Below are 25,963 nucleotides of genomic sequence, written 5' to 3'. Positions count from 1 at the left end.
TCCTTAAGTGAAGGGCACTAGGCTAACAGGCTGCATATGGTTCTGATTCCGATTATATGACATACTGGAAGAGGTAAAACTATGGAGGCAGTAAAGAGACCAGTGATTGCCAGAAGTTCAGGTAGAAGTAGGAAGGGATGAAGAGGCTGAGCACAGAGAAATCTTAGGGCAGTGGAATAATTCCGTAGGATACTGTAATGGTATCATACATATCATACATGACGTTATGCATTTGTTAAAACCCATAGAACTGTACAACATAAAGAGTGAAGCCTAATGTAAACTATGAATGTTGTTTAATAATAATGTGTTCATATTGGTTCATCCATTGTAACAAATGTACCACACCCATGCAAGATATTAATAATTTAAAAACCTCTCTGTGGGGAAGTGGATAAACAGGAACTCTTGGTACTATCTGCTCAATATTTTGGTAAACCTAAAGCTGTTCTAAAAAAAACAAAGCCAAGTGTAGTTTGAACCATGTTTGGCTTTTTGTATAATATACCATACACAGCAAGCATTTTTTTCTGTTCTTTGGCAAATTGTCATACTCCTTTCTAAGTCTGATCAGCTTCCAACATGTCATCTTTGTGCTTTCAATGTCATAAAATATCTCCCAGAGTCCCTTTAATGTGAAATTTTTTGCCTTCATTGCTTTCTTCAGGTCACTTTCATCCTTTTTGTCACACTACTTTCCTCATTTATGTTGGTCAGGCCACCTTCACTGGCTGTCTATAGTTTCTCTTACGGTGGCACTGTCAATGTTCCCATGGTCATGCATGTGGGGGAGAAGGTAAATAGGAACTCCATGCTCACGTATGTCTTCTATAACCCCATTTCTATTCTATTTGATTTTCACTTCCAGCATTATCACTTTTCATTGCTTTAGCAAACTTTTATCTTCGAGGCTAAATTACCTGTTTCAATTATTCATTTTTGTAAAGCATCACTTGGGTTTACCACTGTGAGACAAGGAGGCAACACAACAACATTCTTTGCTGTCTGCAGGTGAACTGAGTAACAGATCTGCTTTGACCAGTCACTAGTAGCCTTGGAAAGAAGTATGTGGATTGTCAGTAATCATAATATGCCTGTTATTTATGTACTGATTTGTAGACTGGAGAGATAGCTGCAAAGTTTGTACTTTATGCAATCACTTACAGTTAATATGCCATGGTAACAGAAATCTAAGCCGTGATGTTGTGATATTGGTGTATTTAAACTGTGCTGAAATGTGTACCTATAGTAATTGTGCAAAGAACAAACTGTAGTTCTTTTATAAAATCCAGTCTACAAATTAGTCTTTTAGTTGGAACACCTAATCCATTTATATTTAATGTAATTATAGTTATAGTTGGATTTATATCTATAATCTTACTGTTTTCTATTTAGTCCTTCTGTATATTTCTTTTTCTTCTTTTGAGCTAATTCAATATTTTAAGTTCCATTTCCCCCTTTGATTAACTTGTTATGAGTTATTTTATAGTTATATTTTTAATGGTTACCCTAAATATTATATGTATTTTTGAACTTTTAAAGTGTAATATGAATTATGACTTTACTTTTCTAAAATAGCTATAAACTTAGAAATGTAAAATTTCACTTTACCCTCCTCTAACTTTTTACATTGTTATTGTTACACATTTTAGTTGTACATATAATTTAAATGCCATATGATATTACTTTCATTGTTTTGTTCAGTTAATACTTATTTACATTTAGTCACATATTTACCTTTCTGTGTTTGTCATGATTTTTGCATTTTCATGTTTCCATCTGAGATCATTTTCCTTCTGGGAAGGAGAAGGGATTACAATTTTATTTTAAATGCAAAAGAAAGCTGCTGGAAGCTTTTAAGCAAGGGACTGACATAATCTAATATTTTAAAAGATCATGTTGGGGCCAGTGGTGACGGCTCATGCCTGTACTCCCAGGACTTTGAGAAGCTGAGGCAGACGGATTGCCTGAGGCCAGGAGTTCAAGACAAAGCTGGGAAACATGGCAAGTCCTTGCTGCTACAAAAAAATTTAAAAACATTATCTGGGCATGGTGGCATATGCCTGCGGTTCTAGCTACTTGGGAGGCTGAGGCAGGAGGATACTTTGAACTCAGGAGTTGGAGGATGCAGTGAGCAATAATTGCATCACTGTACCCTAGCTGAGTGACACAGTAAGCCCTCATCTCTTAAAAAAAAAAAAAAAAAAAAAAAAAAAAAGAAACTAAAAAGAAATCATGTTGGTTGCTCTGTTGAGAATGAATTGTACTTGAGAAAAATGAAAACTGGAAGATCAAATAGAAGACTATTGTATCAATCCAAGTAAGAAATTACAGTGGCTTGGCCAGGCGCGGTAGCTCATGCCTGTAATCCCAGCACTTTGGGAAGCCGAGGTGGGTGGATCATTTGAGATCAGGAGTTTGAGACCAGCCTGGCCAACATGGTGAAACCTTGTCTCTACTAAAAATACAAAAATTAGCCGGGCATGATGGTGGGCGCCTGTAATTCCAGCTAGTTGGGAGGCTGAAGCAGAAGAATCGCTTGAACCCTGGAGGCAGAGGTTGCAGTGAGCTGAGATCGCGCCATTGCACTCCGGCCTGGGTGACAAGAGCAAGACTGCATCTCAGAAGAAATAAATTACAGCAGCTTGGATGATGGTGCTAGCAGTGGAGTTGGAAAGAAGTAAATGCATTTAGGATATGTTTTGTATAGTAAGTGGAGCAGATATGACTTGTCATTGAATTAGATGTAGAGGGTATAAGGAGGAATCAACAATGACTAGAGTAACTGAGTAAACAATGGTGTCACTTAACCAAAATGGTGAGTGGTGGGAGAGGAATATGTTTGGAGAGTGACTGAAAAAAGATTAAGAGGAAAAAATAATGAATTACATTTTGGCTACGTTTGGTTTGAGATTCTTCTTAATATGCAAATGATCTAAGTAGAAGTTGTATTTAAGATCCTGATGTCAAGGGAGATGTCTGGATTGAAAAAATGTATTTAGAAGTCACTATGGTATAAACAGGAGTAGTCCAAGTTTTGAGGAATCTGAAACATACAATTTTGAGAGCCATCTTTAAAAAATGTAAATGATGAATAAAATGTAATATAAAAATGAATATCTAAAAGAGAATAGTAAACACAAAATAATTACAGAAGCCATAGAGATTCAGGTTCTTTCTTCTGAAATCTCTTTAGGCAATTGGCCAGAAATGCTTTCTAATTGCTACTTGGCTACCCATCCCTCACTAGTACATTGTGCCAGCACCTCTAACTATTCACAGAAGCCTATGCAAGCTTAATATTCATTAACATCATGGTAATTTTGTAAATCTTCCTCTGAATACAAACATTTTGGGAAAGAATTTGGCATTATATGTTAAAGTTGAAGATATGAATACTCTGAAATCCAGAAATTTCATTCTTAGATAAGTATCTAACAGAAATGTGTATACAAGTGTAGCAGGATGCATGTACAACAGTGTTAGAGCAGTGTTGTTACACCCAAAAGTTTTCAACAACTCAAATGTCCCTCAGCAATTAAATACCATTAAATGATGGTAAACTCATGCAAGGGAATACTATGCAGCAATTTAAATGAATGAATTACAGCAAAATGTCCTAGAAGAAGAAAAAAGAAAAAACATTTTGAAGAAATAATGCCCCATACTTCCTAAAATTAATAAAAAAATTAATCTACGCATGCAATAAACTCGATGAGATTCAAGTAGAATAAACCCAAGTAGGATAAATTCAAGCAGTAGAGATGCACAATTAGGCACATCATAAACTGTCGAAAGCTAAAGAAAGAGAATCTTGAAACCTGGAACAGAGAAGCTACTCATCGTCTGCAAGGGAGTCTTCCTAAGATTAACAGCTAATTTTTCATCAGAAACCATGGAGTAAGGCAGTACAATGACATAGTCAAAGTACTGAAAGAAAAAACCTCCCAGCCAAGAATTCTATATATGGCAAAACTATCCTTTAAAAATTAAGGAGAAATTAATAAATTAACAATTGAATGAAAACAGCTGGTTAAGAACATTTTAAAGAAAAAAATATGTAAGTTCAAACTGAACTTTGCAATTCAAATTCAGGACCGCTTACAACCTTACTGATTTTTTTTTTTTGAGACGGAGTTTTGCTCTTGTTGCCCAGGCTGGAGTGCACATTTTGGAGTGTGAATTTTATAATATGTGAATGGTATTTCAACTTCAAAAAAGAAAAAGAATATTGATGACCTTCACAAGTATGGTGCTGAGTTTGTCTCTGTCAAGGCTCCTATCTAGAAAATTGAAAGTTTGGCTTGGGGCTCCAAGTCCCATCTTCACCTGATGCACTTGTTAACCAGGATTTATTTAGTTCCTCTCTTCTCAGCATCAGAAACAGGGACTGTGTCTGGTCATGGTCTGTCTCCTCCAAAGCCTTCACAGCGGACACAGAGCTTTGCTTCTGTGTGGTATATTCCCTCCTTACTCCTGCTAAAGGAAGGCAGCGACTGGTTATTTCTTATGTATGTATTTATTTTTTTGAGACAGGGTTTCGCTCTGTCACCCAGGTTGGAGTGCAGTGGCTGCAATGCTGGCTCACTGCAACCTCTGCCTCCCAGCTTCAAGTGATTCTCCTGCCTCAGCCTCCTGAGTAGCTGGGATTACAAGCGTGCACTACCACGTCTGGCTAATTTTTTTATTTTTGGTAGAGACAGTGTTTCACCATGTTGGCCAGGCTGGTCTTGAACTCCTGACCTCAAGTGATCTGCCCACCTCAGCCTCCAAAAATGCTGGGATTACACCATGCCCAGCCATTTCTTATTTTATTGATTAATGACTTGGTCTGTAGCATCTTCAAAAGATGACCAATATGTTTTTTAAAAATAACAGTACAAATCCAAGGATTTAAACATGTTTTAGATGCTTTAATGTATTTCAGTTCTTGTCTTCACTGATGCTCACATTGCCCATCTTTGGCTAGCAGACACTTATTCAGTGGTTCTATTGACACAAATCTGTTCATCTTCGATGGCTTTCTTGTTTTTGAAATGCCTGACCTGAAATAAAACATTGCTCCAAGAAGTCCTGATTTTTGTTTAAGGAAATGACATTTAGAGACCACAATGTGGGTGTCAGGGGTGTCAGTGCTACTGGGCTGGTCATTATTTCTTAGACTTTTTCTTTTCAGTGGAAAGAGCTAAGAATGTTTTCTGTTTGTTTGATTTTTTTTGTTTTAAAGAGACAGAGTCTTACGCTGTTGCCCAAGCTGGAGTGCAGTGATGCAACCATAGCTGACTGTAGACTTGAACTGCTTGGCTCAAGGGATCCTTCTGCCTTAGCCTTCCAAGTGGCTAGGACTACAGGTGAGTGCCACCATGCCTGATTAATTTTTTATTTTTTGTAGAGTCGGGATCTTGCTATGTTGCCAAGGCTGGTCTCAAACCCCTGTCCTCAGCATTCCTCCTTCTTTGGCCTCCCAAAATACTGGGATTGTTGGTATAAACCCCAAACCCAGCTGGTTAAGAACATTTTAAGAAAAAAATATGTAAGTTCAAACTGAACTTTGCAATTCAAATTCAGGACTGCTTACAACCTTACTGATTTTTTTTTTTTTTTTTTGATACGGAGTTTTGCTCTTGTTGCCCAGGCTGGAGTGCAGTGGCGCCATCTTGGCTCACTGCGACCTCTGCCTCCCAGGTTCAAGCGATTATCCTGCTGCAGCCTCCTGAGTAGCTTGGATTACAGGTGCCAGCCACCACTCCCAGCTAATTTTTTGTATTTTTAGTAAAGACAGGGTTTCACCATTTTGGCCAGGCTGGTCTCGAACTCCTGACCTCAGGTGATCCACCTGCCTTGGTCTCCCAAAGTGCTGGGATTACAGGTGTGAGCCACTGCACCCAGCAACCTTACTGATCTTATACCTACATGATTTATTGTACAATAACAATATTAGTGTTATCAACAATATGATTTCTGAAAAGTTGAAATTTTTTGTTTGGCTCTGTCATTAGGGTGTATCTAACTAGAGACAGATCATGAAATTATCGTGTTTTACAGTCCCTTGGTATATAGTATCTATGTAGTTATGCTATCAACTGGGTGCAGAAGTTTAATTTTACTTTGGGATATTAAGAATTGTTTTATATTTAATAAATTTTAAGAATTGTTTTATATTTAATAAATTTATATTATTTATTAATTCATTTATTAATTTAATTTTAAATTATGAAAAATATGTACACTGTTCCAAAGTCAGTTCTCCAAAACAGTATATTCAAAGAAATCTATCTTCTTATTTTTTTAAATGATGATAATGATTATTAGCCAGACTGCTCATCTGCAAGGAAGAAATCTCTCCCCTATCCCTGTTCCTTCCACTCAGCTTCTCATTCTCCTATAAACAACAGTATAGTTTATTAATGTTTTTAGTAGAGATAGTGTTTAATGTCTTTTTAGTAGAAAAATACATTGTTTTTATTTTAATATTATGAAATACATACATGTATATATTGGTATCTCCTGTCTTTTTTTTTTGAGACGGAGTCTCGCTCTGTCGCCCAGGCTGGAGTGCAGTGGCGCCATCTAGGCTCACTGCAAGCTCCGCCTCCCAGGTTCACGCCATTCTCCTGCCTCAGCCTCCCGTGTAGCTGGGACAACAGGCGCCTGCCACCATGCACAGCTAATATTTTGTATTTTTACTAGAGATAGGGTTTCACTGTGTTAGCCAGGATGGTTTCAATCTCCTGACCTCGTGATCCGCCTGCCTCGGCCTCCCAAAGTGCTGGAATTACAGGCGTGAGCCACCGTACTCCTTTCTTTTTAAAAACATAAATATAGCATCCATGATGACCTCATCTAACTTTTCACATTTTAATAACAAGGACTTTTTTTTGAGACAGGGTCTCACTCCGATGCCCAGGTTTTGCTCCGTTGCATTCTCTGGAGTGCAGTGGCGGGATCTCAGCTCACAGCAGCCTCAACCTCCCTGGCTCAAGAAATCCTCCTACCTCAGCCTCCCAAGTAGCTGGGACCACAGGCTTGTGCCACCAAGCCCGGGTAATTTTTGTACACATACATACATACATATATATTATATATATAAAACATATATTATATATATATTTGGTAGAAATGGGGTTTCGCCATGTTGGCCAGGCTGGTCTCAAACTCTTGGACTCCAGCCATCTCCTGCTTTGGCCTCCCAAAGTGTTGGGGTTACAGGCGTGAGCCATTGCCCATGGTCAATAATGACTTTTAATATCTTACTATACAGAGAAGAACTTATTTTTTCTATTGCTCTGTGGCGGGAGACAAAAAGGAAAAGTCGGAGATGCTGCCATTCCAGAGCAGGGGGACCTGGGGAAGGAGGCCTAAGGAGGTCACGATTCTGGGCTGCACTGGCTTCATGAGCAGGGAGGTCAAGCAGCCTGGAAAGGTGTGGGATTCACTCCAGGTGTCTGGCCAAGTGGTACCAAGCCAGGCAGTTCGTTTTCTCTAACCCAGTCTCTCCAGTTTAGTTGTGTCTGTGATCCTTCAGCCCCATCTCCCCTCCCTGGGGATGAAGGGGAAAAGAGTGAGGAGGCATTGCCCACGCCCCTGGTACCTGCCGTGGAGGGAGCGAAGCAGGCCTTGTGCGGTCTTCCCGCGCCCCTCCTCTCCATTTAACCTTGGAACCGCCCTGCTCAGGAGCCCACTCCCCTGGAGGGCCGAGGGCTTCTTAGGCCAGAACGTCAGGAGGCTGGGGAAATGGGAATCGTCTCCTTCCAATCGCAGCAAAGATAATTGGCTTGCGTAGGACCCTAGGCATCTCCTATGGGAAGAGAAGTGAAGACACACGCCCGAGCCAGGCTGCCTCGCCCGCTCTGCAGAAGGGATGGTGCTCTCCGTGACCCCTCCCAATCTCCCCTCCCCGGAATGGCCTGCACGAGGTAAGCCAGGCTGCCTGGACAAGAAGTGGTTTCCATCTGTGTATATTGTCAGAGACTATGTCAAGCCTGGTCTCTGCTGAGGAAATTGTTCTTTAAAAAGAAACCTCTGTTTTTTTTTTCTTTCAAAAGATGTGCTATATAGTAGTGTGAAGTAACTGTCGAATGCGTATCATGATACTGAGTAAATATGGCAGCATCATGTTTAACGATAACAACATAGACACTTAATTAGCATCCACTGTGTACTGCGCACGGGCACTTCATATTCACCACCTGATTCAATCGTTAGCATTATGAGTTTCACCTGTGGGGATAGGGCGGCCCAGCGAGTTGAACAAATTGCTTACAGTCTTTGATTTGCCAGTAGCTGCGCTAAGATCCTCAAATTCTTTTTCTTATCTTTCCTCCCTCCCTGCCTGCTTCCCTCCTCCCTGCTTTCCTTCCTTCTTTTTGTTTTTGAACACCCAAAGCCCATATTCCTGACATCAAACTCCTCCTGCCTCTGATGAGAACTCTAAAGAGTGTCGGGAAAGAAGTTGATCTGAGAAGTAACTGTAAATAAGAGTTTCGAGTTGAATGGGAAGAACTCGGGCAGTTAGTAACCTACCTCGCCTTTCTGTTCCTTGAATTTTTCGAGTGAAGGACTACAGGAAAACTTACTTCCCAAACTGGAATCTTTATTGGATGCACCAACCTCTTTTCCCACAAGGGGTCAGTAAAATCTCCTTAGTCAGTAGAATGAAGCCCTGCTCCTCCCTGGCTTAGCGTTGGGGCAATGAGGATCATTGCATTGGTGAATGGACTTCTGACCTTTGCACATTCTCATCTCCATCACCTGGTTTTACTCAAGCTGAATTCATCCAGCGCTTACACTCCATCCTCATGCTACCATGTAGTGGGAAACAAAGGGACAGAGAGCTCCAATTCATTCTGTTTTTTTCCTTAGGGTTGAGGTCTTGCTTTTTTGCCCAGGCTGGGATGCAGTAGCATGATTATGGCTCACTGCAGCCTCAAACCTCTGGGCTCAAGCGATTCTCCTGCCACCACCTCCCAAAGTGCTGGGATTACAGGTGCGAACCACCGTGCCCGGCCCTAATTCATTCTTTACTTTTAGTTTAGAGTGGTGTTTCAGTTAAAAATTGCTGTACATAAAATATAATCACAAATGATTTCTCAAAATTCTGTATCTTGCCATTATTGTAACTGAATAAAGGTTTAGAACAAGAGAGGATATGTCTAAGTCTAATAATAATATAGTGAATATTTACGAAGTGTTATGAAGTGACACTTTCTAAGTGTCTTATAAATGATGGAAACTGTGGGTCATGCTTTACGTGGCATTTGAACTCTGGCATTCTGGCCCCAGAGTTCCTGGCCCCTAAGCATTGTAACATACTACCTCTCTACCAGAGAAACAAAAATCAGTGCTTTCCATCGTCCTGGCAAGGATGATTATCAGTTCTATGAGCTAATATGGACATTCAGGAGGTGGATAAAAATTTTGTGAGGCCCAGAGCGTATATAATTTGGGTGTCCTCTTTAGGAAAATAATAGAAAATGACAAATACAAATGTATATGTGAAAATAAATTTTTATTTAGAATGAGAAAATAAATCACAACAGATCACAATTAGAAAAAAAGACTACAAATGTCTCTAAATCCAGAAAAAATGCACATTTTTATTACTGAGCCCCCTTACATATCTCATGCTTCTTCCCCCCATGGCCTTAGCTTTATACTCCTTGATGGTCTTTCAATGTGTCTGCAATTCTCTACAATCACTGCTAATAGAGAAAATAGAAACATAATTCAGCTGTTCCTATTCGCGTGGTTGCTTGGTAATTATTATTGACGGTTGGGATGCATAACACATGGGATTTCACATGTGACTATCACTTGCTGTTTGTAGTGCTTCTGCAGTTTTATCCCATACCTATAGAGAATTTCTGAAAATTGTATTTTGTGTGATCCCCTTCAAAAAGAAGAAAAGCAAAATTTGTTCATAATTGTATGTGCTGTATTATCAGGGATATTCTTGACAGGAGAGAAATCCCATTTTGATTAGTTTTTTCTTTTAATTTATTTTTTAAATAGAGACGAGGTCTCACTATACTGCCCAGTGTGGTCTTAAACTCCTGGGCTCAAGCGATCCACCTGCCTCGGCCTCCCAAAGTGCTGGGATTACAGGTATGAGTCAACATGCCCCGCCATTGACGAGTAGTTGTTAATGGAACCTTTGGCTTAGCCTTTTCCATGTCTGACAGTTGGAAGAATTTTTCACAGACCACCTTCTGGCTTGATTCATTTCAAACCTTCTTTTTCCTCCACAACCTATGTGCTTCTCATGCCAGATGCCATAGGACACAGTATACAGGGATAGCCCTGGTTCTTCCCGTCATAACACTAGGCAGGGAGAGAGATGAGGGTGCTCCTAAGATGGCTTACTAATAAGTGAAGAATCCACAGAAGTAACTGCAAGCCACATAAATGTATCCAAAAAACCCCAAATAAATGTACCCTCAGTGCACTCTTATCTGCCTCAATGTACCCTCAGAAATGCCCATGGCTGGTCCATCCCACCTGGCACGGGGAAAAAGTGGAGAAAGGAAAGTGAGAGTAGAAACAGAAAATAGTCATAAATGATGGCAGTTAAATATATTATTTTTGGCCAGGTGTGGTGGCTCACAACTGTATTCCCAGCACTTTGGGAATACAGCCAAATCAGGAGGATCCCTTGAGCCTAGGAGTTTGAGACCAGCCTGGGTAATATAGTGAGACCCCATCTCTATATAAAAAATAATAATAATTAACCAGGCATTGTGGTGTGTGCCTCCAGTTCCGGCTACCTGGGAGGATGAGGCAGGAGGATTTCTCAAGCCCAGGAGGTTGAGGCTGCAGTGAGTCGAGATCGTGCCACTGCACTCCAGTATGGGTGACAGAGTAAGACCCTGTCTCAAAAAAGAAAAGAAAAAGAAAAAACAATGTAATTACGCGAATGTGAAAACACTGCTGGACCCTTCCCAAGCCTTGAAGGGCCTGTGCAAATGAGGGCCCTGCAGCCTAAGCTGCGTTAGCTTTAGGGACGGTCCCTGTATGCAACATCCTTAGAGACCTAACTCACCCACCAGCCTGAGGCAGCTCCAGGGGAGTGCCAGCAGACAGCAGAGCAATGGTCCTACACCTATGGCAAACAAGGACGCGTTGTCCACCAACAGGACCTCACCACCTGTAGGCGGGCAGATCCCAAGGTTTCCTGATATTCCCTACTGTTGCAGTCTCTGCTTGGGACAAAGTGCATTGCTTTTGCCATGAGTCACTGTGTCAGTAAAAAAGGTTAGGGGACATTCATGGCACAAGAGCAAGTGCTCAACTGGGACTTGAGAAGAGACAGCCTTCTTGGGTCACAACTCTCCACTTTCTCCAGGTGATATGGTTTGGCGGTGTCCCCACCCAAATCTCATGTCGAATTGTAATTCCCAGTGTTGGGGGAGGGACCTGGTGGAAGGTGATTGGATCATGGGAGTGGGTTTCTCCCTTGCTGTTCTCGGGGTAGTGAGTGAGTTCTCATGAGATCTGGTTGCTTAAAAGTGTGTAGTGCTTCCTTTTTCGTGCACTCTCTCCCATGCTCTGCCATCATAAGACGTGCTTGCTTCCTGTTCACCTTCCACCATGATTGTAGGTTTCCTGAGGCCTTCCAGCCATGCTTCCTGTGCAGCCTGTGGAAATGTTGTTGCAGGAAGTCAGGGACCCCGAACAGAGGGACTGGCTGAAGCCACGGCAGAAGAACATAAATTGTGAAGATTTCACGGACATTTATTAGTTCCCCAAATTATACTTTTATAATTTCTTATGCCTGTCTTTTTTTTTTTTTTTTTTTTTTTTTTTTTTTATTATACTTTAAGTTCTAGGGTACATGTGCATGACGTTTATATCATGTATAACTCCCCCATGCAATCCCTCCCTCCTCCCCCCTCCCCATGATAGGCCCCGGTGTGTGATGTTCCCCTTCCCGAGTCCAAGTGATCTCATTGTTCAGTTCCCACCTATGAGTGAGAACATGCGGTGTTTGGTTTTCTCTTCTTGTGATAGTTTGCTAAGAATGATGGTTTCCAGCTGCATCCATGTCCCTACAAAGGATGCAACTCATCCTTTTTTATGGCTGCATAGTATTCCATGGTGTATATGTGCCACATTTTCTTAATCCAGTCTGTCACAGATGGACATTTGGGTTGATTCCAAGTCTTTGCTATTGTGAATAGTGCCGCAATAAACATACGTGTGCATGTGTCTTTGTAGTAGAGTAATTTATAATCCTTTGGGTATATACCCAGTAGTGGGATGGCTGGGTCATATGGTACATCTAGTTCTAGATCCTTGAGGAAACGCCATACTGTTTTCCATAATGGTTGAACTAGTTTACAATCCCACCAACAGTGTAAAAGTGTTCCTATTTCTCCACATCCTCTCCAACACCTGTTGTTTCCTGACTTCTTAATGATTGCCATTCTAACTGGTGTGAGATGGTATCTCATTGTAGTTTTGATTTGCATTTCTCTGATGGCGAGTGATGATGAGCATTTTTTCATGTGTCTGTTGGCTGTATGGATGTCTTCTTTTGAGAAATGTCTGTTCATATCCTTTCCCCACTTTTTGATGGGGTTGTTTGTTTTTTTCTTGTATATTGTTTGAGTTCTTTGTAGATTCTGGATATTAGCCCTTTGTCAGATGAGTAGGTTGCAAAAATTTTTTCCCATTCTGTAGGTTGCCTGTTCACTCTGATGGTAGTTTCTTTAGCTGTGCAAAAGCTCTTTAGTTTAATTAGATCCCATGTGTCAATTTTTGCTTTTGCTGCCGTTGCTTTTGGTGTTTTAGACATGAAGTCCTTGCCCATGCCTATGTCCTGAATGGTACTACCTCTTATGCCTGTCTTTACTGAAATCTTTGAACATAAATTGTGAAGATTTCATGGAACTTATCACTTCCCCAATCAGTACCCTTGTGATTTCCTATGCCTGTCTTTACTTTAATCTCTTAATCCCGTTATCTTCTTCCTAATCTGGGGAGGATAAATGTTGCCTCAGGATCCTGTGATGATTGTGTCAACTGCACAAATTGTTTGTAGAGCGCATGTGTTTGAACAATATGAAATCTGGACATCTTGAAAAAAGAACAGGATAACAGTGATGTTCAGGGAGGGAGGTAACTGAACTGGCCGCCAGTGAGCCGGACAGGACAGAGCCATATTTCTCCTCTTTCAAAAGCAAATAGGAGAAATATTGCTGAATTCTTTTTCTCAGCAAGGAACATCTCTGAGAAAGAGAATGCGCCCCTGAGGGCAGGCCTATAAATGGCCGCCTTGGAAGTGTGCCGTCTTTTATGGTCAAAGCTGAAGGGATGAAATAAGCCCCGGTCTCCTGTAGCACTCCCAGTCTTATTAGGATGAGGAAATTCCCACCTAATAAATTTTGGTCAGACTGGTTGTCTGCTCTCAAACTCTGTCTCCTGATAAGATGTTATCAATGACAATGTGTGCCCAAAATTTCATAAGCAATTTTAATTTTGCCCCATCCTGTGGTCCTGTGATCTCGCCCTGCCTCCACTTGCTTTGTGATATTTTATACCTTGTGAAGTATGTGATCTCTGTGACCCACACCCTATTCGTGCACTCCCTCCCCTTTTGAAAATTGCTGATAAAAACTTGCTGGTTTTACAGCTTGGAGAACATCACGGATCCTGCCGACATGTGATGTCTCCCCCGGACACCCAGCTTTAAATTTCTCTCTCGTACTCTTTCCCTTTATTTCTCAAACCAGCCGAGACACCTAGGAAATAGAAAAGAACCCACGTAACCATCGGGAGCATGTTCTCCTGATAACTGTGAGTCAATTAAACCTCTTTTCTTCATAAATTACCCAGTCTCGGGTAGTTCTTTATAGCAGTGTGAGCACGGACTAACACACCAGGGCTCAGTGATGATGAAAGCTTTGCTCATGCTCTTCCCTTTCTAAATCTTCCCCATCCAGTGCACATCCCCATTCTGACCCCCGGCCATGAAACCTTCCCAGCAGCTCCGAGGCCCATGGATCTCTCCTGCATCTGAGCTCTTACAAGTTTAAAAAAAAAAAAGAAAGAAAGAAAGAAAGAAAGAAATTCTGAAACACATATTTGTTAAGCACCCATTCTGGGCTAGCCTGCAGTTAAATCTTGCTGAATTGCTTACAAAGCATTTTGCGTAAGCAGATCTCTGTTTAGTCAGATTATAAACAAATTGGTGACAGGGACCAGAATATCTTGCTGGCCGATCCCAGTTCTGGGCTTGTCAGCACTGAATAAATACTGACTTGATTGATATAGCTTTGTCTCCTCTCTGAGGACCAAACCTCTTGGCAGCTTCCTCCTAAATAGGCTGGGGACTCCCTAACTGGGTAGAGAAGGTAGGGTTATCTCCTGCAGAAATTCTAATGCAGTTCCCCCAAATCTTGCTGATGGGTTCTTGGACACTCTGCAGCCTGTAGTGGAAGCAACTTTTCTTTTTCAGTGAACTGATTAGAAAGTTGGATTTTTAACCACAGTAGAAGTCTAAATCTAATTTACTGACCCCCTTCAACCCAACCCCAAATTCCTTACTTTGTGAGGTAGCAAGGTTTGAGAATGGGTCAAACTGACTATCCCATAATGCAAGCAGGCATGCGGCCTCCTGGCTGGTTTTACCTTCACTTGTCTTGCTGCTGTCCTGGGGGGCAGTGCAGAGAAGAGGAAAGATAAGGCTTGAGTCTCCCTCGACCTGGATTCAGTCAATACTGGCTCTGCTCTCACAAGCTGTGTGAGACCTTGGCTAAGTCATGTCACCCTCCCAGCCTTGCTTTCCTCTGCTGGAAATGGGTTGCCACAGAACCTGCCACACTGGGTGGCTGTGGGATTTATTTTGTAAGGATTCAGGAGGACAGTGAGGGTATGGCTGATGAGTTTGTTCCCCGTTTGTGCAGGTTCTCTTCTCTGGCCCCCAAAGCCAGTAGATTTATTTCATCTCAACAAACACTTGAAGCAAACACAAGCATTTGTTTCTACCCTAAGCTTCAGAGCTCTTAAACTTTCTTTTTTGAGGCAGGGTCTTCTCGCTGTCACCTAAATGATCACAGATCACAGATCCCTGCAACCTCCAAACCCTGGGCTCAAATGATCCTCCCACCTCAGCCTCCCAAGTGACTGGGATGACAGGCATGTGCCAGCACACCTGGCTAATTTTAAGAGATGGGATCTCACTATGTTGTCTATGCTGGTCTTGAACTCCTGGGCTCAAGCAGTCCTCCCACCTCACCCTCCCAAACTGTTGAGATTACACACATGAGCCACCACGTCCAGCCATATTTTCTTGTTTATTATTAGTCTCCCCCAACTGGAACACACATCCTGTGAGGCTAGGGGTTCTGTCTCTTTTGTACACTCTTGCATTTTCAGTGCTCAGAAGGGTGTCTGGCACATGGTGGTCGGCATTCATTAAATATGTGTTAAACATTGGACTAGGTGAAATAACATGAAATTTATGAAATTCCTATCATAAATGGGCCATGCAACAATAGTTAACAATTATTATTTACTACAGCTAATTATTATTGTATTAAGGGTTTACCATACATTATTATCTCATTGAATCCTCGTAACACCAATGAGAGAAAGACCCATTGTTATTTGTTATTTTATCTATTGATATTTATCTATTTCTGTTCTTATTTTTGAGACAGGGTCTTGCTCTGTCACACAGGCTAGAATGCAGTGGCATGATCATAGCTCACTGCAGCCTTGACCTCCTGGGCTCAAGTGATCCTCCTGCCTCAGCCTCCCGTGTAGCTGGAACCACAGGCGTGCACCACCATGCCCGGCTAATTTTTTTATTTTCTGTAGAGGTAGAGTCTCACTATGTTGCCCAGACTGGTCTCAAAAGTCCTGGGCTCAAGCAATCCTCCCACCTTGGCCTCCCAAAATGCTGGGATTATAGGCGTGAGCCACCATGCCAGCTGGTACTTATTATTTTTAGTAAAAGAAATTATTTTTATAGTAACTAAGGTGCCCATGAGAAAGACTGAAAGTAGAATTAGCTGGTTAAAATGTTACAAACCTTGGCCAGGTGCAGTGTCTCACATCTGCAGTCCCAGAGCTTTGGGAAGTGAAGGTGGGAGGATCACTTGAGCCTGGGAGATTGAAGCTGCAGTGAGCTATGATCATGACACTGCACTCCAGCCTGGGCAACAGAGCAAGATCCTGTCAAGAAAGAAAGAGAAAGAGAGAGAAAGAAAGAGTGACTTGTCATTATTTTTTAAATGGCACTGCGGTGTCAGCATTGTGTCTGTTTCCCCAAGCCTACTTCTATGAACGAGGCTGGGCTGGGCGTGAGGACAAGATGTTGTGTAACACGAATGGTCCCCTTGCAAATACACTGGCCTCTTGTTCACTCATCTCTCTCTCCTCCTAATCTTCTAATAACTTTATTACTGGGAAAAAGGCCAACTAGGGAAAACCCCACTGGTAGCCTGAGGATTCTTGATCTGAAGGGGCCTTTGAGATCACGGGGCCTGCCTCCTGCCTTTGGTATAGGAGGCAATTCAGCCCTCAGGAAGGCAGTCTCCAGATGGGACGGTATTTCTTTAATTAACCAAACTCCTTGTCCAAAATCAGATGAACCATGCTCTTCATCTCTTCATCTGTGTAAGCTGAACTTCGTAAGCTGACTGTAAGGGATGAGGGGCCATGCTACCTCTAGTTTAGCTGTTCTTTTTCTGCAGGGCTCATCCAGGTGTTTTACTTGGATCCTTTTAAAAAATATCCTATTATTCTCTTGAGTGATACATGAGTGTCTGTTCCAATGACAGCAAAATCATAGCATTCTTGGTTAAATGAGGTGATGGAGTTTCACCGTGCAGTATAATGGCACCTCTTCCAAAATCCTGCTGCCAGAATCTGTTATCACGAGTCAGAAATCCCAGCCTGGTGTGGAAACCAGTTTTTAAAAGATTTGTAAGCAGCAGGTAAGATGGCTTTGTTCAGGAGAGGAGTACAGCATTTTCTTCTTTCTCATTGTGAATTATATGCAAGAAGAGCAAAGAGGAAGAGTGGAGAGAAAGGTCTCAAATTACTTTTTTCCTTCCTCATTTTTATTAGCTCAAGAAATATTGTTTCATTTCAAAACGTGTGCCTGCTATTGTTTTTGCTGAATAAATGAAAGCAATGATAAAATGTCTCTTATGTCTTTCCAGGATTCTGACTGTCAGAAGCAGGAAAAGATCTGAATTTCCCATGAAATGCTAGCGTCAGCATAACATGGTGGTACCACACAGTGCCACTCCGTCAGGCATATCCTGGGTTTCTCACAAAAATATTATTTTTAAAAGATATTCAGAATGCTTCTGGTGCCAAGTAGGTGCAGCCTGGATACTCTGTGATGATGATGAACAGCCTTCTAAGTGCTTGTACTGAGTTTAAGAAACATAACACCACAGCACGTAAAATCCTGTGCCAGATCTCACACAGCCGCCAAATCACATCTGCCTCTATCTCTCTGGATGATCCTTCTCCAAAATCAAGGCCTGGCACCTTGCCCTGAACATCAGCCAACTGGACATTAGCAGACCAGGACGGAGAGGGAAATCCAGTTTCATTCCCCTATAAATCTCAACCCAAGCCAAACCTTGATTCTCTGTGTTTGTGGGCAGTGGAGGAAGGTGCCCTGGGGAGGGATAGGTGGAATTCGCAGACAGACTCAAATCTTATATTTTGCATGATCGAATAAAAAATACATCACTTCCACCTTCTTTGCTTTTGAACACATTGATGCAAAGGGCTAATACATACCAACACTTTTCTGTCTTACTGAAAGTTGATTTTCTGGGTGAGGGACTCATGAATGAGAAGTGAAATGGTCAAAAGAGGGGTACCCAAGTAGAGCTGAAAAGGCAGAGGGACTGAGGAGTTCTCTGACGAGGAAAATGATAATTGAGAGTTAACTATAGAACTAGTTTCTTTTATAATTACTCCAAAGTCAGCTTCTACCGGGCAAAGGGTGTAAGCCAGCTGCAGAGATGAAATTCGTATTCAGAGGTTCAAGTTAATATTTAAGTGTCTCAGGCCGGGTGCAGTGGCTCACACCAGTAATCCCAGCAATTTAGGAGGCTAAGGCGGGCAGATCACCTGAGGTCAGGAGTTCAAGACCAGCCTGGCCAACATGGTGGAACCCTGTATCTACTAAAAAATACAAAATTTAGCCAGACGTGGGGGCGGGTACCTGTAATCCCAGCTACTCAGAAGGCTGAGGCAGGGAGAATTTCTTGAACCCAGGAGGCGGAGGTTGCAGTGAACTGAGATAGCACCACTGCTCTCCAGCCTGGGCTACAAAGTGAGACTCCATTTCAAAAAAAAAAGGAAACAAAAAACCAAAAAAACAAAACAAAACAAAAACTAAGTGCCTCAGCTTAGATACCTTAATCCTTAAGTAAGGAATTGCGTATTTAAAAGGCAAATACTATATACATATGTGTAAGTAAATGCCCAGAACATGGCCTGGCGGGACAAACACCAAATAGCTGATAGGGGTTACATCTGGGAAGAAAGGTAAGGCTGGTTAGGGGTAGGGGTGGGAGGGGGCAAAAGAGGATGCTTTCAAAAATTTTTTAAAAAATTATAATTTTTTAAAGAGACAGGATCTCACTCTGTCACCCAGGCTGGAGTGTAGTGGCACAATCATAGCTCACTACCGGCTTGAACTCCTGGGCTCGAGTGCTCCTGTTGCCTTAGCCTCCTAAGTAGCTGGGACTACAGGTGTGCACTGCCACACCTGGCAAATGTTTTTTTTTTAAGTTTTTAGTTTTTGTAGAAATAGGGTCTCAGTATGCTGCCCAGGCTGGTCTTGAACTCCTCGTCTCAGGTGATTCTCCCACCTCAGCCTCCCAAAGTTGGGATTATAGATGTGAGCCACCGTGCCTGGCTTGTTTACATTTTCAATAAGAAAGTATTCATGTAAGAAAGATTTAAACAATTCGTTATGAAAGCGAGGTATCTTGAATGGAAACTTCTAGAGGGCTGGATGTTTCCTGTATACCCAAGTCCCTGGCACGTCAATATACATGCGCTGACCCAATCTGAAAGCACACTTTAGAAGTTTCTTTTTGCAATTATACTTGTCTAGCTGGGATAATTTCATTTGCTGAGAAATCATTTGCGGTATCATTTGTGATTTGACATTTACGGAATTTGTATTTTCTGATAGTGCTTTTAATTTACTTTGTTTCATTAGTCTTGAAAGGTAGGTATATAGGCTTTTCTTTTTTTTTAATGGATAGTTACGACAAAAAGATGAAAAAGATCTTTTCGAGGTCTTACATAACTGCAATTAGTTAGCAAAGAGTAGAAATTATTGCTTATGCCTTTACCTTTTTCCTAATGCTTTCCTTCCCGATCTGACTCATTGATTGCAGTAGTGTCCAACTGGATCTCCCTGCGTCGTTTGTTTCCTAAATGTTTGGGAATTTTAAAGTGATACCGCTTCACTAGTCAGGACTGGGGACGATGACTAGGGAAGTGGGTCCTTCCTTTCTTCCAGTTTCTTTTGAGAAAGTTTCCCCGTGAGCTCCTCAGGGTTCCTCCACCAGAGACTGACTCAGGGCCTAGCTACATGTGCAACCATTAGGATGATGCTTGGAATGGAGCGACGTGGTGACAGAGGGTGACAATATTCAGGAAAATGACTTCCACCAAGGAGGATCTTAGAACCTGTTGAATTTTTGGAGGGGCAAATTGATATGCTCATTTCTTGACAATGTGGACGTTGCTTCTCTCTCTTACCCAGCTCAGACTTCATAAATTCTGAGAAAGGACAATGACTCTCATAAAGTGAGAGGAAACTGAGTTGATATGTTTTCCTCTCAACTAAGCAGCCTCTGTTTTCTTTTCAATACGAATTAGGATCTGGAATAATATGACAGTAATTATAATATGCAGAAGAGATTATGCCAGTCAAATGAAGATACGTTTTCCCCTTCTTTCTTTATTCTTTTTGTTGTTGTCGTCATTGCTGCCCCATTGGAGAAGAGGAGAAAAATCTCAACAGAGAGGCTTTGACAGATACAGTATAACTTATCAGGCTTTAAAGGAACTAGCTGAGGTTAGCCTTAGTTCAGATACGTCAGAGCTGTCAGAGGCCAGCCCCGAAATCTGTAAGGCATTACAGACTGAAAACTCAGCGAGGATGGCTGAAGGGCTCAGCGGGCATTCCAACACACACACACGAGCCTGGAGTGTCTCCATGCCTCGACCTAATCCTGGATAATACTTGGAGTTCGCTTTTTGTTGTTGTTGTTGTTGCAGGATTACTAAGTTCTTTGGGTTTTGGTTCTTTGGCTCCTGAAATTGGTCCATCACACTTGGGGGACAATTCATCATTGCATAGGGGGAGTGAGGATGGCCTCTGTGGACAGTCCACCCCGGGCGGCTTGAGTGTTAGGGCTTAGCAAGCAGATCCAATGCAATCCTCTGGGTTAGCAAGGGAGGGGATGAATGTGGGCATGCAGAGATAGTGTCTGCAGATGCTTCAAATGGTTAAGATGGTGTCAGAGATGTCAATGCAAACAAACTCATGGGAATAAAACAGAGCATTTTGAAATATGGCTTCTTTCTCTATCTTGCCCACCCCAGAGTGAATGAGAGCGTGGAATGCCCACCAAAGAGGCAGAAAAAAATACGTTAGTGGAAAGAAATGGGATTTAGAATAGGAACTGTGTGCCAAATTTACCAGTGGCCCTCAGAAACCACGTAAACCCTTTGACCCCTGGTCTTCCTATATGTATGTATATTTTTGTCTTGGCTGGGCACGGTGGCTCACACCTATAATTTCAGCACTTTGAGAGGTTGAGGTGGGAGGACTGCTTGGGCCTGAGAGTTTGAGACCAACCCTGGCAACATAGGGAGACTGTCTCTACAAAAATTTTAAAAATTAGCCAGGTGTGGTATGCACCTGTATTCTCAGCTATTAGGGAGGCTGAGGCAGGAGGATCGCTTGAGTCTGGGATGTAGAGGCTGCAGTGTGCCCTGGTCATGCCATTGCACTCCAGCCTAGGCAACAGAGCAAGGCCTTGTCAGAAAAAAGAAAAAAAATTGTCTTAAAGAAAAAAAGAAAGAAAATCCTGTGGTGCAATGTGATGGATTTATTTCCTGTCTGTATAATCTTGGCCTTCTCACAGTTGTTCTATTTCTAACTAACACCCCAGTTCATGTAACTTCTCTTAGAGAGAGAGCTCACATTGCATGAGACGATGCTTTTATTATTATTTTTTAAATTTAAAATCTAATAATCTTTGTTTCTGTCTCTCTTTCTCTGTCTTTCTGATTGTTGTTCTTTTATTCTTGTTTATCCAAAAGTCAAATTTAAGATTCCAAAGTGCTGCTTCTAGGCTGGCCCTGAGAACTCACTGCTGGTTTTGTAAGGAATACAGCAGAGGTCAGGAGATAGGAAGGGTGAAGTGGAAGGAATTTGCTCAGATCTACTCTTGTTTTATTTTCCATGGAGTTTCACTGCCGCTTGTGTTATGAATACAGTCAGTTACACAAAGCCCCATGAAGTGAGGATATAGGTTGGCTTGCTTGTTTATGTCTAGAAAGCCATACATTTTGTACTTTAAGATAAAAATCTCCCCTTTTTTGGATGAATGTGCTCTTTCAGTAATACATCCAGGCTACAGATGACGTGTGAACTACACGTAAAATAAAACCAATTTACTTTACTTTTAAAAGTCTATTAGTTCATTCTTCCATTTGTCCCCTGTCCAAAAATGCACTGACATTTCCTTCTTTGCATCATAGAAGGCCCAGCTTCTTTCTATCTACCCCAGTCCCTCTATCCTTCACAGTCCTAGCTCCATGAAGCCATCTTGCTCCCAACCAACTCATGGAGCTCTTGTTACAATACCTGGCACATGGTAAACACTCCAGAAAGCTCAGCTGTTACAGGAAACACTTTTATTAATGTTGGTTATTTACTTTCCCCCTAGAAAGTCTCACTGAGTTGGTAAGTAGTAGGGTCCCTGCTTTAAAAAATAAAATCTCCATACAATTCTCATGTGTAGTCCGGTTTACTAAGCACTGATTTTTTTTTGAAACAGAGTCTCACTGTGTTGCACAGGCTGGAGTGCAGTGGAATGATCTCATCTCACTGCAACCTCACATTGTGGGTTCAAGCGATTCTCCTGCCTCAGCCTCCTGAATAGTTGGGATTACAGGCATGTGCCACCATGCCCGGCTAATTTTTGTATTTTTAGTAGAGACAGGGTTTCACCATGTTGGCCAGGCTGGTCTCGAACTCCTGACCTCAAGTGATCTGCCCACCTCGGCCTCCCAAAGCGCTGGAATTATAGGCGTGAGCCATGGCGCCCGGCCAGCACTGATTTTTAAAAGTACTCATATGGTTCTTCTCACTTCCAATTGTGAATGTCTTCCCTCCTCCATTCATTGTAAAATACCCAAAGGCAGAGATGCACATTGTTTATACTTCTCTGTGTCTTGCCCAAAGCCCTGTGTGTGGAGGCCACTGTCAAGCTGAAAGGACAAGGTGAGTGTTCTGTGGAGTTACCAACATCTATAGGGAAAAAAAATCACTCTCCATGAAATGGTTAAGACAGAAACGGGGAACCGGGTGCTGTGACTCGCCTGTAATCCCAGCACTTTGGGAGGCCAAGGGGGGCGGATCACCTGACGTCAGGAGTTTGAGACTAGCCTGACCAACACGGGGAAACCCCATCTGTACTACAAATACAAAAATTAGCCGGGCGTGGTGGCGCATGCCTGTAATCCCAGCTACTCGGGAGGCTGAGACAGGAGAATTGCTTGAACCCGGGAGGCGGAGGTTGCAGTGAGCCAAGATTGCGCCACTGCACTCCAGCCTGGGCGACTAGAATGAAACTCCGTTTCAAAGAAAATGAAAAAGAAACGGGTGGCTGTTGTTGATTGCGGTAACACACAGCACAGACTCATTCAATCCCACAACAATCCTGTGCTGTCGTTACTTTATGTCCCCATTTGATGGATTAGGAGAGTTGAACCTCAGGGAAGCTAAGTGCTACACCCAAGGTGAAGCCAGATGTCCAGTCCCTCTCAAGGATCACTAAACTTACTGCACGCTCTTTGAGGGGATCTGAAGATACCACACAGTAGGCACTCCATTAATATTTGTTGAAGGAAAGAAGAAATAAAAATGATAATAGTCTAGACCTGGACATACTGAATTTTCATAGAGAAGCAGCACATCTGGAAAAATGATCTCGGTTGCATTGCATGGAACATGGCTTCTAAGGGATAGGAATGACTGTTACGGGGTTCCTTAGGGTGTGGATTGGGTGACCAGGTGGCCCGTTTGCCTGGGCCAGTTCCCGTTGATGCCTGTTGGAATTACAAGAGTTCTGTTTTCATAGTCTGTGTTTGGATGATAAGTTATATGGTCACTCTGAGTCTAGAAATGGTGTGGAAAGAGGCAGGGTCTCTAAGTGCAAAGGGGAACATAGGGAAGTAGTAGTAGATTAACTGGTGCTTCCCTGAGGTCAACTTCCTTCCCTTTTTAATGCATGAGTATTAGGATGGTTCAGTGCTGTGTGAAGACATGGTCTCTTGCCTCTGGTCTGCGAAATGGATCCCAGGCATCCTTTGTTTTCTGTGAGGTTCCCAGGAACTCTGGTAGGTTTGGTGACTGCATGAGATTGCCCCAGGCAGCTGAGATTTCAGTTATGCTGCCTCATCACCCTCAGAAGCACACTGGTGATCATCGTCACATCTCCTGCTGGTTTTGGGTCTGAAAATACACACAGTGTACTGATGTGCTTAAGGTTATCACCCAGAAAACCAGAATCCTTGCCTCAGTACTTACTAGTTTTGTCACTTTGCTTGCTCTCACTCTCTCTGTGCATAAAACCCCTTCTTTATAAGAAAATTGCAAATAATATTAACCATAGTAATGTTGTAGGGATGTTGACTTATGGTAAAATGATGGGAAACCACTTTACAAATAATATTCCATGTAAAGGTTCAAGGGCAGTTGCTGGCATGGAGCATGTGCCAGGTATAGCTCAAAAGTCAGGTTATTATCCTAAAGCCTAATTTCCCTAGAGATGACCATGACCTTGCTTCCATTTACTTCCTGGGTCGAAAGAGCTTGAGCTCTTTTGCAAACTCATCTGAAGATATATGTCCCCGAACATCGCAGAGGCCAGGTGTTTTCCACAGATCAGTGGAATTCCCCAGTTGCAAAACTTCCTTCCACTACCGTTCTACCACAGCACAAGGTTGCTGACCTTCAGGAAGACATCTTAGGGGTCTCTCTTTACCCTCATTGGCACATCCAAGGTGGCAGAAGAGGGGAGATTTTATTGTCATCCAGGTGTTAGAGGCTATTGTGAAAAACCTTTATTTTATTGATGTCGGAAATGAATACTGTGTACTTCGGCCTGACCTATATAAGATAACTTGTTGTGGTAATTAAATTTTATTTTAAAAATGCAGAGAATATGAAAAATGCTTTTTAATGGTCTCATTTCACTTAATTTCATTTTTTACTTTCCAAAAAAATTATTTTTTAGAGACAGGATCTCCCTCTGTCACCGAGGCTGCAGTGCAGTGGTATGATCATAGCTCACTGCAGCCTCAAACACCTGGACTCAAGCAATCCTCCCACCTCAGTCTCCAGAGTATCTGGGACTACAGACTTGTGACACCATGCACAGCCTAATTTAATTGTCAAAAATTGTATATTTTCAAGGTGTACAGCATGATGTTTTGAAATATATATACATAGTTAAATGGTTCCAACAGTCAAACCAATTATTAGGTTGGTGCAAAAGTAATTGTGATTTTTGCCATTGACGTATCAGAGCCGTTTCTGCTGCAGCAGGTGAAGTGAGTCTTTAGCCAGCCTCCACAGAAGCCTGTGTGTCTTGCTCGTTTCCTAGAATCACAGCCTCCCACACCAGTGACCCTGGCTGCTGCAGCCTGTAGGGGTCGCTGTGCGCTCTGCGTTGGGAAGGCTGGAGGGGATGGGATTTGGAAGAAGCAAGTTGTGATTGGAAGTGGATAGTGCCCAGGGTGTGCTAGGGCCAAAAAAGCAAAGGACTAGGAGGATCCAGACTTCAAGCTGATGGGGAAAATCCCATGTCTCCCTTTTCCTTTTAGATGTCTGCACCTTTCACTCATTTATGATGCCGGTAAAAAGAAAACCAGAGCTAGCCGTTCTCAAATCCTTTACAACTGCTCCTCCCGGGTTCTCTGTGTTTGCAGATGTAAATGCTAAAGGTCAGTAGGGTTTAAAGCACCTTTTTACCTCCAGCCACTTCCTGGCCCCTTAGAGGCCCAAGCTGGTTCTGAAAAAAGTGTCCAGCAGGGAAAAGCCTGCACCAACCTACCCACCATCACCCCAAATAAACCAGGACCCAGAGCTCTGCATTGCTTGCAGCTTCTGTGCCTGATGGGCCTGCACTCTGGGTTTTGGAGAGGCCTTGTTTCCAGCCGGTTACTAAGGCTGGTGCTGCCTCCAGGTGTGTTATCAGGAGGAGGACAGTTTAAACAGGGCTTATCACTGTGTATTCAATCAAGGTTTATGAGGCCTGATAAAGATGTCACCTAGTTGCTTCATGTGTTCATTAAAACTCTATTCCCTGGTGGGGATAGAAATGCAGGGGTGGGGGTTGTTGTAAAATTTTTTAAACACAAATTTTGGAATAACTACATGTTGTTCTTTTGATAAAGATGGCGCTGTGGTCAAGCCCATCTGTGGATCAAACCCACAAAGGAGTCAGGACAGTCCTCCCGGGCACAGTGCATTCGACCTCCACCTTCCCCGGCAATACAACACTGTCTTTAATACCATAGGTTATCATAATTGCTTATTTAAGAATTCAGTGAACAGCACCACCGTTGGCCTAGGTGCAGCAATAAGCCATTGTGTGCTTTTAATTTTGTGTCTTTTTATATTACTGGATCATTATAACAAAAAGATATTTGCTTTAGTGTTTTATTTAATAAA

General features: G+C 42.3%; 1 long non-coding RNA gene across 1 annotated transcript; it reads left to right on the top strand.

The window, feature by feature from the left end:
- The first annotated feature begins 5,234 nt into the window (after positions 1-5,234).
- Positions 5,235-25,229, top strand: LOC117064073. The gene is made up of 3 exons (XR_004429248.1): positions 5,235-5,351; positions 7,784-7,916; positions 25,114-25,229. It is a non-coding gene; the product is annotated as an uncharacterized LOC117064073 (long non-coding RNA).
- The last annotated feature ends 734 nt before the right edge of the window (positions 25,230-25,963 follow it).

This window comes from Trachypithecus francoisi, unplaced genomic scaffold (genome assembly GCF_009764315.1).
Source record: "Trachypithecus francoisi isolate TF-2019V2 unplaced genomic scaffold, Tfra_2.0 Lachesis_group19, whole genome shotgun sequence".
In the NCBI taxonomy this organism is placed as follows: Eukaryota; Metazoa; Chordata; class Mammalia; order Primates; family Cercopithecidae; genus Trachypithecus; species Trachypithecus francoisi.
The sequence above is the reverse complement of the archived record's forward strand: the minus strand, read 5'-3'. Positions and strand labels throughout refer to the sequence as shown.